General features: G+C 49.3%; 1 protein-coding gene across 15 annotated transcripts in view; it reads right to left on the bottom strand.

Moving 5' to 3' along the window:
* Window positions 1-11,754, bottom strand: part of reps1 (RALBP1 associated Eps domain containing 1) — a 112,420-nt gene extending 100,666 nt beyond the window's left edge. For 10 of the 15 annotated variants that reach the window (XR_011355532.1, XR_011355531.1, XR_011355535.1 and 7 more), the window contains exon 1: window positions 11,659-11,720. The gene's annotated coding sequence lies outside the window, so the exon portion shown is untranslated. The other 5 variants (XM_069930728.1, XM_069930727.1, XM_069930724.1 and 2 more) reach the window with 4 other exon arrangements.
* Between the last annotated feature and the right edge of the window lie 1,927 nt (window positions 11,755-13,681).

A 13,681-nucleotide genomic window follows, 5' to 3' on the forward strand; every position in this document is an offset into this window, starting at 1 on the left:
AGGTCTGGTCCAAAGATTAAGATTGAGGAGATCACTTAAATAGGTGCGGAATATGGCCTGTTTCCATACTGTAATTGTTAAATGGTTTTATGAAAGTCTTAAGTCAGAAAACTTGCAACCACCAGGTAATTGGACTTCCTATAGAAAACAACTCAAAGCATTTAAAATATACCTCCTAACCAAAAACTTCTAAATTCACTGAAAACAAACCAACACCACTGTCCTGTCCAGGACAACACCACATTGAAGCCCCAATTACACGCTGTTTCATTGGGTAGACCACATTGTTTATATGTATGAGACTATACTCCAGAAAGATACACTACATCCGTTATGATCTACACGAGATGGAAGAATCAAGGATGGTTTTAAAAAAAAAATACTGGAATAGTTTAACAATCTGAAAGGCAAAACAAATGCAGCCAGAAGCACAGTGGCATCTTGACAGTGAGCAAGTCTTGGGAAACAAACTAAACTGATAAGACATTTCAAAGAAATGTAACCAAATCTTGCATCTGAATAGAGAAGTTCCAACAGTGGTTCAGGAGAAACCTTTGATGCTATGGATGTCACCTAATCTTATACGCCACCATGATGTATACAAGAGAAAATTAAAAACTTAAAAATTAAAAAATCTTCTAAAAACTGATGTTCTTTAAGTACAGTCTTTAAAACGATCCGCGTTCCAAGAATTTAATCTAGAAATAAAAAAAATTATCAGCAACTTTCTTTCACTTGTGTCAAAGTAAACTCTCCCATGTATCCAGGAGATCCACAGGAAGCTGTGCAACACCGGCAACACTAAGCTCCTAAGGCAAGGGGTCAAGACTATTACAGATCATAGGTCAATCTCGCCAATTAAGGACAATGAGAACCACCTTCCAGACAGACTGAAAACCTTCTATGCACGGTTTGATGAGAAGAACAGGATGATGCCAAAGAAAGCTCTATGTCCCCCTGATGAACTGGCCCTCTGCGTAGCCAGGGCAGAGGTGAGGAGAACCCTAACCAAGTTGAACCCATACAAGGTAGCAGGACCAGAGAAAATACCTGGTCAGATGCCAAGACATCTCAACACTTCACTGCAACAGTCTATTGTTCCTACAGGGTTCAAGACAGCCACCATCATCCCAGTACCCAAGAGGGCGACAACAACAGGCCTCAATGGCTACCGTCCAGTGGCATTGACCTCCACCATTATGAAATGTTTTGAGCATCTGGTGATGGAACACATTAAAGCACATCTTCCAGAGACGCTAATCCATTTTAATTCACCTATAAAATAAACTGTTCTATAGTCTTGCCACTTCATTCCATCCTGGCCCACCTGGAAAACAACACCTTAAACAGTACACCAGGCTGCTGGTCATCGACTTCAGCTCTGTGTTCTCCACAGAAGCTGGTGGAGAAGCTGTCCTCTTTTCTGACAAGATGAAGAAAAAAGGAGATTATCATGGACTTCAGGCAGACCAGGAACAACCACCCTCCTCTACACATCAACAACTCTGAGAAAGTGGAGAGCACCACGTTCCTTGGAGTTCACTTAACTCATGACCCATCATGGACACTCAACATCTCCTCACTTGTCACGAAGGCACAGCAGCACTTCTTGAGAGGACTGAAGTGGGCAAGGCTACCAGCCATTATGTCAACCTTCTATTGAAGCTCTATTGAGAGCATCCTGGCCAGTTGCATCACAGTGTGTCATGGTTACTGAAGACAAATGGATCAGAAGTCAATCCAGAGGACCATAAAAGTGGCAGAGAGGATCACTGGAGACTCTCCTCCTCTCCTCCACCCCCCCCAACCCCCATCCCCACAATCGATGTGATCTACCACGATCGTTGTCTGCAGAGGGCGTGCAAAATAACTGTGGACCCCTTCCACCCTGCACACAGCATCTTTCAGCTGCTCCCATCAGGGATGAGACACAGGAGTATTAGAGCCAGCACCTCCAGGCTGAGGAACAGCTTCTTCCCACGAGCAGTGAGAATGCTAAATGACCAAAGGATCTGTTCCAAACTAGCCACCTGAAACTCTAATTTGTACAGAGCAATATTTATTTATTTGTATAGATAAACTACTTGCGTGTGCTAGTTATGTCTGGTTGTGTATCTGCATGTTTTGCACAGAGGACCAGAAAATGCTCTTTCGTCAGGTTGTATTGTCCCCCAAAGTTCCTCAACATGATTATCCAACTGCACGAAAACCAACAAGGTCGGGTCAGATACAGCAATGAGCTCTCTGAACCCTTCTCCATTAACAATGGCGTGAAGCAAGGCTGTGTTCTCGCACCAACCCTCTTTTCAATCTTCTTCAGCATGATGCTGAACCAAGCCATGAAAGACCCCAACAATGAAGACGCTGTTTACATCCGGTACCGCACGGATGGCAGTCTCTTCAATCTGAGGCGCCTGCAAGCTCACACCAAGACACAAGAGAAACTTGTCCGTGAACTACTCTTTGCAGATGATGCCGCTTTAGTTGCCCATTCAGAGCCAGCTCTTCAGCGCTTGACGTCCTGCTTTGCGGAAACTGCCAAAATGTTTGGCCTGGAAGTCAGCCTGAAGAAAACTGAGGTCCTCCATCAGCCAGCTCCCCACCATGACTACCAGCCCCCCCACATCTCCATCGGGCACACAAAACTCAAAACGGTCAACCAGTTTACCTATCTCGGCTGCACCATTTCATCAGATGCAAGGATCGATAATGAGATAGACAACAGACTCGCCAAGGCAAATAGCGCCTTTGGAAGACTACACAAAAGAGTCTGGAAAAACAACCAACTGAAAAACCTCACAAAGATAAGCGTATACAGAGCCGTTGTCATACCCACACTCCTGTTCGGCTCCGAATCATGGGTCCTCTACCGGCACCACCTACGGCTCCTAGAACGCTTCCACCAGCGTTGTCTCCGCTCCATCCTCAACATCCATTGGAGCGCTCACACCCCTAACGTCGAGGTACTCGAGATGGCAGAGGTCGACAGCATCGAGTCCACGCTGCTGAAGATCCAGCTGCGCTGGATGGGTCACGTCTCCAGAATGGAGGACCATCGCCTTCCCAAGATCGTATTATATGGCGAGCTCTCCACTGGCCACCGTGACAGAGGTGCACCAAAGAAAAGGTACAAGGACTGCCTAAAGAAATCTCTTGGTGCCTGCCACATTGACCACCGCCAGTGGGCTGATAACGCCTCAAACCGTGCATCTTGGCGCCTCACAGTTTGGCGGGCAGCAGCCTCCTTTGAAGAAGACCGCAGAGCCCACCTCACTGACAAAAGGCAAAGGAGGAAAAACCCAACACCCAACCCCAACCAACCAATTTTCCCTTGCAACCGCTGCAATCGTGTCTGCCTGTCCCGCATCGGACTGGTCAGCCACAAACGAGCCTGCAGCTGACGTGGACTTTTTACCCCCTCCATAAATCTTCGTCCGCGAAGCCAAGCCAAAGAAAGAATTTGAACAATCAAATGACAATTAAAATAACAAAAATCTGATGGAAACAAAATTTGACATGATCTGATAATTCAGTTTTTAAAAAAAAAAGAATTTAATCAACTAATGTCTGAAACCAACCTGGAAATATAAAGAACAGCTTTTTCTGAAAGCATCGGCATGGACACCAATTCAGTACAAGGTAAATTTATACACCTTTAGGATGGCATGATTTCATAGTTGAAGAACTGTCATGTCAACCAATTTCAATTTTGACCTCCAGTGCTGTCTATAAGGAATCTACATAATCTCCTCAAGGCCACGTGAATTTCCCTGGATACTAGTTTCCATCCACATTCCAAAAGATGTACAGGCTTGGAAATTAACTGGCCATTGTAAACTGCCCATGGTGGGTAGATGAATGGTAGAATTTGGGCAAATTTGAAAGCAATGCATTGCGGCAGCGCACATAATTACAGTGCCAAACCAGCTGTGGCAAAGATGGCATTGTGGGTCCTTCTCTTCCAGTACAGACCGGAAGTATGTGTATGTGCTTACATCAGTGTTTCATGAGTTCCGGGATGTGAAGAGCGGGCTCCGGACTACCTTAAAGGCTACAGTGAGAACTTCAAAGTAAATCAGTTGTGCTTAACCAGCTCACAGTCTGCTATCTCAGTTCTTTTCACTGTGTTCGTGCATAACCCACTACATTGGTGACCCTGACGAGTCTCCACATCTTGAAGACTCAGCACAATGGATCCCACAGCTGTAGGCTCCATTGAGTTAAAGCTGCCCACTTTCTGGACGAACAGACCCCACACTTGGATCAGCCAAACAGAGGCCCAGTTCCAGATCAAACAGATGACCTCTGATTCAACAAAATGCTTCCACGCCACCAGCTCACTATTAGACCAGGAAGCCACTCACGAGTTGATGACCTTATCAAGTCACCTCCAGAGGAAGGTAAATACGTGGCTCAAAAGGACCTCCTCATTAGCACTTACAGACTGTCACAATGTGCAAGGGCCACCAGGCTCCTTCACTTGGATGACCTAGGGGTCAGGACGCCGTCCGCTGTCATGGATGAGATGCTCACCTTGGCAGAGGGACATAAGCCCTGCCTCGTGTTCGAGCAGGCGTTCCTCGAGCAAATGCCCGAAGACATTATGCTGCTACTGGATGATGTGGATTTCAGCATCCCACGCAAGGTCGCGGCATGGGCAACTGCTCCAAATGTGAGCCCGCACAGTCAACCACGTTACAAGGCGCTGCCCAAGGCCAGTCCAACACACAAGCAGGAACCTCACTGACCCAAAATAGTGCTTCCACCATCAACGGTGGGGCGCAGGAGCATGCAGGTGCCGCCAACCGTGCTCATTTCAGGAAAATGACAGGGCCAGCCGCGGGTAATGGCCTTGGCGGCTGGCTAGCCAAACAGCCTACTCCACGTCTGGGACAGGATCTCGGTCCTCAGATTCCTCATGGACACGGGTACTGAGATAAGCTTCATTCCCCCTACATCGCTTAAGACACACAGGAGACCTCATGGCCTCACCCTGCGCGTAGCCAACAACACCGCCATTAAGATTTTTGGCAAAAGGTGCATCCTTGTAAGTTTCGGCAAGACCACTGTAAATTGGTCATTCACACTGGCATCTGTAGACAAGCCTCTTCTAGGCGCAGATTTCCTGGGCACACACTGTCTATTGTTAGACCTTCAGGGCAAACAACTGTTCCTCTCAGACCTCCAGACAGTACCCCTCAGCACAACCAATGAGCCAGCCACCCAGCTTGCCTCTGTGGAAACTTTGCATGGCCAATACAGCTGCCTCCTTGCCAGCTATCCCTCCATTTTGGGATCCAGTTCACCATCGCCATGTCAAAGCATGGCGCACAGCACCACAGAGCAACCACAGGCCTGCCAGTGCATTCTCGAGCCCAAAGTCTGGCTCCCGACAAACAACCTGGCCAAGGAGGAGTTTAAGCACGTGAAAGAGCTCTATCATCCAACAGCCAAGGGACTCTCCCCTCCACTTGGTGCCCAAGTCCAAGGGCGGCTGGAGATCCTGCGGAGACTACAGACGCCTCAATGATGCGACAATGCCAGACCGCTACCCAATTCCCCCACATCCAAAATTTCACAGCAAACCTCCATGATGTACACCTCTTCTGATCCAAGGATACTACCAAATCCCCATTCACCTAGACGATGTCCAAAAGACCACCATCAACACCCCTTTCGGCCTTTTTGAGTTTATTTGCATGCCATTTGGCCTAAAAACACAGCCCAGACGTTCCAGCAGTAGGCAGAGACTTGCCTTTTCTCTTCATCTACAATATCCTGGTAATGAGCAAAACTCTTCAGGAACACATCTAACACCTTTTCCAGCTTTCCGACCAACTTGCTGAGTTCGGCCTCATCATCAACCCGGCAAAAATGCCAGTTCGGCCTTGAGGAAATAGAGTTCTTGGGCCACAGAATCACCAAGGACGGTGCCACTCCTTTGCCCGACTCTGAAGGGGCTGCAAGAATTCGTGGGCATGGTGAATATACAGAGCAGGTTCATTCCCACAGCTGCCAGCATCATGGGCCCACTCTTCACGTTAATGCAGAACTCTAAGAGAGAACTTGAGTGAACTGACGAGGCGCAGGTCGCTTTCCAGAAACCGAGGCTCAAGCTGCCACAACGATGCTTGTCCACCCACAGCTCTCACTGTTGACACATCCATCACAGCATTGGGAGGTATCCTGGAACAGTTCTTGAACAACACCTGGCGGCCCCTTGCCTTTGTCAGCCATCACCTATGAGCACCTGAAGAGAAGTGCAGCACGTCCAGCAGAGAGCTGTTAGTCCTCTACCTCACAGTCAGCCATTTCCGCTACTCTTGGAGGGGCAAGCTTTCACAGTCTACACAGACCGCCAGCCATTGACGTTTTTATTCTTCAAATCCTCTAACCAGCAGTGGCATTAATGTCTCAGAATTCACCACCTCCATCCGCCACGTTTCAGGCAAAGAGAAGGTTGTCGCAACGTTGGCCCTGATGTCAGGCATCAGCTACCATGACCTAGCTCGAGACCCACAGTTTCAGGACGTTGATCACGAGTCTGTAGCTCTGAGACCTCCCACTGGACACCAATGCCATAACATTACACTGCAATGTCTCCACTGGCCAACCCCGATCACTCGTTCTGCTCAATGGCGACAAATGATTTTCGACACACTCCACGGCCTTTCTCGTCCCTCCATTCAAATGACAGTACAAACCTTCACTTACTGCCAAACCACGAAGGATTAGTGGCACATCAAACTCCGACTCGAACAGCTCAACACACCAACTTGCAGGTTCCAGAATGTCCACTTTGACATAGTGGGCCCCAGCTCACGATAGTGGACAGATTTACCCGATGGTTGGAGGCCATCCCCATCCTGGACACCACCACCAACATTTGCGCCAGAGCTTTCCTCTCCACCTGGGTCTCCTGTTTGGAAGTCCCAGTGCACATAACTACTGACGGGGGCAGGGAAATTCACCTCTGCCCTTTGGAAAGAACTCTCCAAATTCCTGGGCATCCAGCTACACCGCACCATTGTCTACCAGCCCAGTTCAAAGGACTAGTCGAGCGGTTTCATCACCACCTCGAGTCAGCACTGATGGCAAGGCTTGAGGGGCCAAACTGCCATGGGTCCTCCTAGGAATCCACACAGTACTGAATGATGACCTCAAGACCTCCTGAGCAGAGTTGGTCTATGGCGAGCCCTCTTGCTGTCTCAGGGGCCAATTCCTCCCTTCACCGCCAGGCCAAAACTCTGACACTGCCATCGTTCTGGAAAGACTGAGAAATAAATTAGGATCACTCTCACCACCATCGCAACACTGACACCACCCCGCACGCTTAGATACCTACGACCAGTGTTTGTTCACAGGGGTGGACACAGGCCACCTCTCCAGTGTCCCTGTGAGGGGCCCTACAAAGGTGCTCTGGAGAAATGCATTTACTTTCACTTTTGTTATCGGGGCAGAGAGGAACTTTTCACCCTGGACTGCTTCAAAGCAGCACACTTGGACTTGTCAGAGCCGGTAAAGTTCCCGCTGCTAGTAGGCAGATGTCGGCCACCGAAGCAGCAGATCTCACCCATGATGCATAATGAGACCACCAGTACCAGGTCTTTGGGGGCTGGGATTGTGTGGCAGCGCACATAATTGCCCCACTTGTCACACAGGGTCAGCCCCAGGAAAGATGGCTTTTCTTCTAGTAAAGACCAGAAGTACTCATTTAAGTCAGCGTGACGCGAGGAGCGGGCTCTGAATGGCCTTAAAGGCTGCAGCATGACTTCAAAGTAAATCAGTTGTGCGTAACAAGCTCACAGCCTGCTGTCTCAGTTCTTTTCCCAGCACTTGCGCATAACCCACTATAGTAGGAAAAATAAGTAATTAATGTACGTAGAACAGCACCAAACAGAAACAGGCACTGTTTGAACCATGATGCCAGATTAAACCAAATCTCTTCAGCCTATAAATAACCCATAGCCCTCCATTAACTGCACATTATGTAATTCTGGACCTGCTGCAAATCACGTATTGTCACAAAAGCTCCATAGCAGATGCAACTTTGCTGGCTCTCTACTCAGCTCTGGATCACCTCAAAAACAGCAATTCATACATAAGGCTGCTCTTCCTCGACTATGCCTCGGCCTTCAATCCCATTATTCCCTCAGTGCTGGTCAATAAGCTACAAACTCTAGGCCTCTGTACCTCCTCTGTAACCGGATCCCTGACTTTCTCATCAGAAGACCACAATCAGTACAAATTGGAAAAAATATCTCCTCCTCACTGATTATCGACACAGGGGCACCCCAAGGATGCGTGCTGAGCCCACTGCTCTTCTCATTATACACCCATGACTGTGTGGCCAGGCACAATTCCAATGCCATCTACAAATTTGCCGATGACACCACAGTTGTCGGCAGAATCATAAACGGCAATGAGGAAGCGTAAAGGAGAGAGATCAGCTCGTTGAATGGTGTAACTACAACAGCCTTACGCTCAACGTCAGCAAAACCAAGGAGATGATTGTGGACTTCAGGTGGTAGTCAGGGAAACACAACCTAGTCCTCAGAAGGCTCAGTAGTGGAGAGGGTCAAGAACTTCAAATTCCTGGGTGTCAACATCTCGGAGGAGATGTTGTGATGCAATCACAAAGGCAGCTTGCCAGCAGCTGTACTTTGTGAGGTGTCTGAGGAGATTTGATATGTGATTGAAGACTCAAACTTCTATAGTTTGATGTACCAATGGAGAGTATTCTGGCTGGATACTTCACTGTCTAATATGGAGGAGCCATCCGTCAAGACAAGAATAAATTCCAGAGGGTTGTTAACTCGGCCTGCGACATCACAGGCACCAGACTTCACTCCATCGAGGACATGAGGCACTGTCTTAAAAAAAGCAGCCTCTATCCTCAAAGATCCCCACCACCTCTATCCTCAAAGGCCATGCCCTCCTCACTCTGCTACCATCTAGAAAAAGATGCAGGAGCCTAAAGACGAGCACTCAACAGCACAAGGACGGCTTCTTCCCCGCCGCCATCAGATTCATGAATAATCAATGAACCAAAGACACGGCCTCACTTTTCGTGCACTCTTATTTTTAACAGTAACGTCGGAAGAATATTTGCACTATCCTGCTGCTGCAAAACACTGAATTTCATGACAATAATTCGAATTCTGAAATGGGATTAAATATAGAGCCTGCAAATGCTGACCGTAGCGAAAACACAGAAATGCTGGAGGGACTCATCAGGTCTCGCGATGTCCATAGGAGGAAAAGATATAGAACTGATGTTTCCAGAGCGATCCCTTTTTCAAGATGTAATGTGTAAATGTGATAAAGGTACTCGGGATCAAACTCAGGTAACTGTGTGTTCGATAGTGCAGACACAATGGGCTGAAGAGCCAGTTTCTAGACTGCATGACGAGTATAACCATTGACATAAGGAAGAACAAGTGACAAGAGAACATAAATAGATTTGACTCTATAGATTAATGCTTAGAGGATCCAGCCTTTCATTACAAAAGGCAGTTAAAAAAAATTAAGGAAGCTTCTAGTTTTGTCCACTTTAAGGTCACTTGGATTAGTGGAGCTAAATAGATTAGTGGTATGAAGCTTCCATCACGTGTAACCAGATAAAAGAGAGAAAAAAAAATCAATAGTGTCTAATAATTTTTTTTAATGGAAAACAAAAAGCATGCACTAAGCTCATTTTTCAAGTAGCATTAACAAATTAACATGGCAGTTTAATGGGTCAGTGAATTTTTAAGCAGACTTTGCATAATGAGCAAGTGCTGACTGATTGAAGGAACTGTAACTTGCAAAGGATTTATTCTAAGATAACCATCAATGGCTTAAATATATGACAACATGCATCAGGAAGCAATTACTGTTCTCTGAAGTGAAATAATTTAATACTCAAACATCAGAGTGTGGCTAGATCTCATATCACCCAACAGGCCAGTTCGATGAACTGTAACAATCTACAAGTGTTACTTTGATTAAGGGCTCTAGACTGAAATATCAGTTATGTTTATTTATACCTTTGCCATATAAAGGACACTGTTTGACCCGCTGAGTTTCTCCAGCATGGTGTTTTTATTTATAACCATCTACAATTTACCCAACTCCAAATCGAAATTAACTACCAAGAAGTTTTCCAATTCTAAAACTGACCACTATTCTGAATGATGTGTAAAATAATTAAATGTTTTACTTTTCATCATTCCTTAAAAAATAATGCCTTGCATAACACTCCTAATTTCCATTACACAAATGGAAGGGGTATCCAAGTTTAATTCTCTAAATTTGTAAATCCAGTACTACACTAAAATTAGTCAACAATGAAACAATTGAAATGCTTATTAAAAGCTAGAATCAGAATTTATTGACAAGAACAAGTCACAAAATTTATTGTTTTGCAGCAGCTTCAGAGGGAAAACATTCATATAAACCCCCTCACAAAAAAATAAAAATAGCACATGTAATGCAGTGTTTTTGGTTCATTGACCATTCAGGAATCAGATGGGAGCAAGGAAGAAGCTGTCCTTGTACTGCTGAGTGCTCCTGTACCCTTTTCCACCCCAATGGTAGCAGAGTGAAGAGGGCATGGCAGGGATGGTGGGTGTCCTTGAGGATATAGAGGCTGCCTTCTTAAGACACCACCCCTTGTAGATTTCCTCAATGGAGTGATCTGGTGCCTGTGATGTCGTAGGCCAAGTTAACAACCCATACCAGACAGTGATGCAACCACCCAGAATGCTCTCATGTAAAGGTTTTCCAGAGTCTTGGGTGACAGACCAAATTTCCTCAAACACCTCACAAAGCATAGCCACTGGCGATCCTCCTTCATGATTGCATCGACATGGAGGATCCAGGACAAGCCTTGGGGATATTGACAACCAGGAATACGACGTTCTTGACCCTCTCCACTACTAAGCCCTCGATAAGGAGTGGTTCATATTCTCCTAAAGTCCACAATTATCTCCCTGGTTTTGCTCATGTTGAGTACAAGGTTGTTGGCGTGACACCAAGTAGGCTCATTGTAAATAACAAGATTGGAAATGGAGGGGATAGTCAGCTGGTTTCCCAAAGGTTGCTACATATGTACACTGCCACTTTGGACTGCAACTAAAAATGGGAGTTAAAAATGCAATCAAAATTCCAAACACAATTTTGAAGCCTTTCAACCCACAAGTTCAACCAACTTTAAAAAAATAAAAATAAAGCAGTAAAAACACAAAAAATGCGGGAGAAACTCACTGCCCACTCAGTAACATTTCACCAAGTTGCTGTGATCGAATTCATGCAACTTCCACCATGTGACCCACTCTCTAGTTTAATTTACAAAGCCTTTGACCTGAACCAAACTTCCATAAACTTTCGACCGACTTCCCAGGAGCCTGCGCCCGCCCCTGTTGCACGCTGGGTAATGTAGTCCAAGCCCGCCCCCCTCCGGCCATGTTGGCCTGCTCCGCTCAGGTCCGACTCGCGAACCCCAACCCTCATCCCCTCCCCACCGTTCCCTCCCCCCACCCCCCTCCGCGATCGCCCGGGCTCCCCAAGGCCACGAGCACACTCACGCCGACCGCGCCTCCCGATCGTCGCCAATGAGGAGTGTCGACCCCCGCCCCCCCCCCACCACCACGACTGTTTCCCCAGCCGCTCTCCTACCTCTTAAAGTCCCAGCGTAATGGCCGCCCAAGTCTCGCAGCCGCGCGCTCCGGAGGGAGGTGCGGACGGGACTTCCGTCATCTCGCGAGATCGGCCGCGCCGCGCCTCGGGACCGGTGGAGCCCACAGTTCCAACCCCCCCTCCCCTCTCCCCACCCCCCTCCCCTCTCCCCAACCCCCCTCCCCTCTCCCCAACCCCCCTCCCCTCTCCCCCTCCCCTCTCCCCACCCCCCCTCCCCCCTCCCCACCCCCCCTCCCCCCTCCCCACCCCCCCTCCCCCCTCCCCACCCCCCTCCCCCCTCCCCACCCCCCCCTCCCCCTCCCCACCCCCCCTCCCCACCCCCCCTCCCCTCTCCCCACCCCCCTCCCTCTCCCCACCCCCCCTCCCCTCTCCCCACCCCCCCTCCCCCCTCCCCACCCCCCCTCCCCCCTCCCCACCCCCCCTCCCCCCTCCCCACCCCCCTCCCCTCTCCCCACCCCCCCTCCCCTCTCCCCACCCCCCCTCCCCTCTCCCCACCCCCCCTCCCCTCTCCCCACCCCCCCTCCCCTCTCCCCACCCCCCTCCCCTCTCCCCAACCCCCCTCCCTCTCCCCACCCCCCTCCCCTCTCCCCCCTCCCCTCTCCCCACCCCCCCTCCCCCCTCCCCACCCCCCCTCCCCCCTCCCCACCCCCCCTCCCCCCTCCCCACCCCCCCTCCCCACCCCCCCTCCCCACCCCCCCTCCCCTCTCCCCACCCCCCCTCCCCACCCCCCTCCCCACCCCCCCTCCCCTCTCCCCACCCCCCACTCCCCTCTCCCACTCCCCTCTCCCCACCCCCCCTCACACGTCGAGAACGTTCCGATTAATTGTTCCGTGAGTTCATGGGCTTCTCGGTTCATGTTTCTCGCTTTGGCCCAAACGGCGTCCCGGCGCTCATGGCCCTGCAGCGATTGGACGGCGCGACCACGTGACCCCGAACTTCCCACGTGGTCGAGGCGCCTCGGGCGACAAGGGCGCCATTGTGGAGGGCGATGGCCGACCGGTGGCTTCGGCCCTGAGCGAGGACCGTTCCTTTTCCCCGGCCGACATTTTAGAAACAAGTGGACAGGGGCTGGGCTGCTGGGGCTGCTGGGACTGCCCGGCTGCTGGGACTGCCTGGGCTGCTGTGGCTGCCCGGGCTGCTGGGACTGCCCGGCTGCTGGGGCTGCCCAGCTGCTGGGCTGCCCTGCTGCTGGGACTGCCCGGGCTTCTGGCACTGCCCGGGCTGCTGGGGCTGCCCGGCTGCTGGGACTGCCTGGGCTGCGGGGGCTGGATGATGCCCCTTGACCCTCTGAGTTCCTCTTGAAGTTTGTGTTTAGAGTCATTAGTCATAAAATTCAGTGAAGAGCAAACATTCACATTATAACCATCTGTTTAAAAGAAAAAAAATCATAGTTCACGAAAAATAAGGCAGTGTTGTTAATAGTGGTGGAATGTGATTAAACAAGCACCATTGTGAGAAGTAGTGGAACGTGTTTAAGATTAGCACTTGAGAACAGTTAGCTAACAGTCGACCCCCTGATGTGTCAGAATCTCCAAGAACAATGAGTTCTGGTTTAGACTTGTAAAACGACCAAGGGTAACCTGCAGTCACGACTGCACTTGCTTAATGAGAATATAAATATTAACCTGACGAGACTGCTTGATTAGCGTAACATGGGATGTATGAACAAGGAGGAACCCTGTAGTATTGGGGAGGATGGGAAGGCTGTGAACTATTGGGGACCCGATTGGAAGGAGCTGTGAGGGGAGGTATCTTTGCTAAGCGTGGAATTGTACAAAAGAGAGGATTTCAAATCTCGGTGTGTCTTGGGATTAAGAGACACCCAGCTCTGCAGACCCGCAAATAAAACTGAAGTTGTTCTCCAAGACTGTCTTCTGTGTAGTGATTGTGAACACATTGTATTTCACAAGCTTTGGGTTTTGTCCAGGATCACAACTCCCACCGCTTGGCCACTGGCTATCGAAGGACGAGAAGATACACCCCGCTGATTTCAGTGGTCTCT

This window comes from Narcine bancroftii, chromosome 4, assembly GCF_036971445.1.
Source record: "Narcine bancroftii isolate sNarBan1 chromosome 4, sNarBan1.hap1, whole genome shotgun sequence".
In the NCBI taxonomy this organism is placed as follows: Eukaryota; Metazoa; Chordata; class Chondrichthyes; order Torpediniformes; family Narcinidae; genus Narcine; species Narcine bancroftii.